Consider the following 4,446-nt stretch of genomic DNA (forward strand, 5'->3'; position numbering starts at 1 on the left):
GTGATTCAGCTCCAGCCCACACAACTCAAGTGCCCAAGATGATGTGGTGATGTGACAGAGCCAAATGATTCATATGACTAGGAGGACTTGGACAGGACATCCCAGTGACCACTGTGACTCAGTCTTGGCCACTGCTACGTCACAAGGAATGGCTGGGCCCAGGTAGAGACAGGCAATTGGTTAGAGCTGCCTTTGTAAGTTAAATTCTCCTGCTTCTAAGTATAGTCTCCAGCAGAATGTGTTCTTTGAATCTGTAAGGTATAAAATACCTGCCTGGGCACTTACTGCCATCCCAACAGAAGCAGTGGAGACAGAGATTAAACAGCACTCTCTGCTCTCCGCTTCTCCCATTTGTAACCATGTGGCACGTGTTTCTGGGCAGAGGCTGCACTGTCCCACTGTGGAGAGATCCTGGGCAGCTGGTTTCCATCGAACACATGAGAAAACAACACAATGAGGGTGCTGGTGGAGGCAGAGTCCCGTCCTGCTGTAACACCCAGCTCTCTTCTGTCCCTCCCTGCCAAGTAAAAGCCCTGGACCTTTTGCTCTATGCTTTTATTTTCCCTTTTTCTTCCTCTTTTCCTCCAAACCACGCTGTTCTCTCTTGGATTTGCCGACCCTCTCCCTCTGTGACTACTGTTCATGCTCAAAGCGATTAACTCTGCCACTTTCTCTGGGTCTGTTCCTCTGAAGATTACTGTCTCATGTTCCGAGTGGATAATCCATCAACCAAATGGCCAGCTGCCACCAGGGGTCTGACACAGTCCTTTGGCACTTGTGCTGGAAGGTGTCTTTGGCTGCACGGACAGCGGAGCGTGGAGAAGACTACACTGGCAGCAAAGCCAGCATGGGATGAAGTTTAGTGCTCCAGCCAGCACAGGCACACATAAACATCAGCATGCATATGCATGCTCATACTAGCAGCTCTGCAGCCTCAAATCTCAGGAGATGGTTGGAAGAAAAGCGTAGGAATGGATTACCTGTCAGGAGAAAACCCAACTGCTCTCACACTGCAGAGACCTCCCCTTAAATCAGAAGGGAAACTTTCAGAGGACTTATGGACCCTACATAGAGTTATTTTCTGAAGCAAATGTGAAAGCGAACTGGAGCTGAACATCGTGCCCATGGTGAGCCCACATGCCATGAGCACACAGGGTGCCTGGAGCCCTGTTCCTGCGGTGCTGTAGGACCTCCCTGTCAGGACTGGTGCTCCTGCAGACTGGCTGATGGGTTTCAGCCTGTTGTGGTTAGTGCAGCACCTCCTTTTTCCTGCTAACAGCTCTTTTTCACACGCCATGCTCTCAGGAAATGTGGGATGGCACCTCCTGGCCTGGTGATGCCACTGCAGACCTGGCTCTCCAGCCTAACTGTTGTGTCTGTCCCAGCCACTCAGGCTGAGCTGAGAGGTCTGAGTTACAACACTATTTAAACCAAACTGTTGATCTAAAACACACCCATCAGCCTTCTGCAGTAAGGACCATCGATAAACAACATCAGCATCTTTATGATATGGCCCAAACCACAGCCAGGCCTCCTTCAGCCCACCAAGATATCTTGGAGAGGCAAACCAAGAGTGAGAGAAACATCACTGCAGAGTAGGCTGAGAAGGCAGTGTCCAGCAAGAAAAGCAAGAGGGAAACAACTCGGCACATGGATGCACCACATCGCCTGCTCTAGGCAGCTGGACTCGGCCCTGCCCACTTCATGCAGCTGAGTATGGGGCAACATCTGCCTCGTGGATAAAGCACAAACTGAAGGGAAGCTGCGTGCCCCGTGCCAGCTGGCAGTCCCTCCCTGTGCCCCGTTTGCCATGCCCGTAGCACTGGCCAGCTGTGCCATGAGGTGATGGCACACATGCTGTCAGTGCAGCAGAAACTGGGGAAAAAAAATCAGGCTGAGAAAACCGGTTGCAACTGGAACAAATATGCAAGAAGAGAGGCTGAACAGTGAGATGAAGGCTTCTTGCTGAGAGTAGGGCTAAGTTGGCTGCTGGCAGAGTGAATGGAGATATGACTGATCCATCAAGCCATTTAAGAAGTCCAGTTTCCTCTGCTCTTCACTATCATTTCTTTCCCTTCTTTCCTTTATGTTTCCCTTGTTAGTCAGTTTTTTAAGGGCAGACAGCTTATCCCATCAAGTTGTTCTGAGAGGAGGGACTGGGCTGTCTGACCCTTTACCATTTCCCTACTGACAGGCATTTATTCAAATCCTTCTCCAGTTTCAACCAAGAGAGAGGCATACAGATCCCAGAGATAATGAAAGTCCTTTAGATTTAATGAAAATAGGTAAGTGGATAGAGGACTCTCTGAGAGTCCTCACTGTGGGAGAGATTGCAGTGTGAGCTAAAATACCAAGCACCAGAAAACCCTGGGAAGAAGCCAGGCCACAGGAAACACATTTAATCCACCTCCGTGCTCAGAAGGGCACTTGCAGCTGGACATAGAGCAGGATTCAGCAGGCGATGGGAGGCAGGCACAGTCCATCAGCAGTAGGTCTCTGTTCCCATGGCCTGTGCACAGAGAGAGGGCATGGCTGTCTGGGAGCAGGTGCACCTATTGCACTCGGTCTACTATCATGTGAGTTCCCTTCTTGGCATCACTGGCCAGCACTGAAGTGTGCATTAATGTCTGGGACTGCCAAAAGTGTTTAAAAGGCCTCTCCATCTCTCATGAAGGATGAACATCCTCATCCCTCTTTACACCTGTCCCAAGGAGACTGTATCCTCTATGCTAACGATGCTGGGCCAGCTCCGTAATGAAGCCACACTGTGCCACATCCTCTAGGCAGAGGGAGGCCAATGAGCCTGCTCTCTGTGCAAGTCTTCCCATTCCCTCTCTGCAAATAAGCTCATGCCAGGTCATAGCCTGACTCCACTGCTGACTTTGCTGGTATGTGAGTGTCCGCCAGTTCCTTCAGAAGCTGCTGAACAATATGAACCAAGCTTAATGATGGATGCAACTCTGGCCTGCTCCCTGCAGATTTTCTGTACTCTGCTTCAGAGATCCCATTTCCCACTCTGAAGGAAGAAGGCAGCAAATGGAAGGGCATTTTCCCTCCTATTTGCACTGAAACATTGGCAGTACCGGCACATACAAAATGGAAGGAGCCATATACATTTCTCTTTCAAAAACAGAAGGGCTAGGATGCTTTCCAAGCCCAGAAACAAACTTAAGGCCAAGGCTGACATTTCAGGGATTGTTGCCAAATAACTTAATGAATAAAATTCTCCTCTTCAGCCGTGCTCTGTGCATGCAAGAGAGGAGCCGGATTGTTTTTCTGCCCCAGTTCTAGATAATAATTTTTGCTGCATTCACTCGGAGACATCTGTCTGTTTTCATGCCTGCAGTGCAAGCTGGTGTTGAAGTTGCATCTGCGAAGAAGCCTTTCTGCTCCCTATCCTGGGGGCTATTTCAGGGCAAAAATATCCATTAACTGCTTACACTGAAGCACACACTTAACAAAAGCATGAGCAAAGAACATAATGATGCATCAAGCTCCGCATACAACTTATCAGCTGCGGCCATGCCCAGAAAGATGGAGGAAGCAGTGATCCCAAGAAGGGTGGCTGCTTGTGCCTTGCTGTCCAGGCTGCACGGGCTCCCCCAGCTCCATGCCTGCACCATGGCCTGCATGGCACAGCTCGGTCCCAGGGCACCATAATGCATCCGAAATCTCCAGTGCTGCACGGTGTCCCCACACAGCCCCCTTCCCAAGGGCTGCTGGCCTTTCAAGGCAGCTCTCCCCACCTGCCAGCTGGCCCCAAAGGGACACACTGCCGCGAACCCCCATGGTCCCACTCCTTCCCTGCAAACTCGAATTGACATCATGTCCACCCTCCTCCTGCCGCTGCTGAGGCTCAAGCGGTGCTTCCCAGCCCCGCAAGCGGCTGTTGCACCAACCACAACATTGAGATGCTGAATAAAATAGCCACGAATTCTCAAACCCACTATGAGAAAAGAAAAGGAGCAAGAAAGGGCTGGGTGCACTGTGTGTTTCAGGGTGTATGAATGACCAGAAACAACCCCAAAATCCCTGAAAACTCAGAGAAAACAGGAACAAAAGGCAGGAGAAAACCACACAAGCAAGGGGGAGGTGGCAAGAGAGGGGCTCTTGGTATTGATGTGTGAAACGGGCTCTTTAAAATGGAAGATAATGACACTGAAAATTATTCTGAGCTTTTCAAAGGCATAAATGACCAAAATGCCTCCTGACTCCTGAATTACATTATCCAGAAAGAACTTAATAGCATGTTATTATCGCTTCTCCTCACTGACAGGATTTCGGCACTGAAAAGACAAACAAGAAGTGCATTCATAATCGCAGCCACGTTCACCTCTGCGACACGCTGGCCGCAGCTAATTTCAGGGAAGCATCTCGGCGGCCGGCCAGGGGAGCTCGGCAGGGCTCAGTGCGCTTGGCAGCGAGGCAGTTGCCTTGGCCACTGCC

The sequence above is a fragment of the Pterocles gutturalis genome, unplaced genomic scaffold (assembly GCF_000699245.1).
Source record: "Pterocles gutturalis isolate BGI_N339 unplaced genomic scaffold, ASM69924v1 scaffold38543, whole genome shotgun sequence".
NCBI classification, from domain to species: Eukaryota; Metazoa; Chordata; class Aves; order Pterocliformes; family Pteroclidae; genus Pterocles; species Pterocles gutturalis.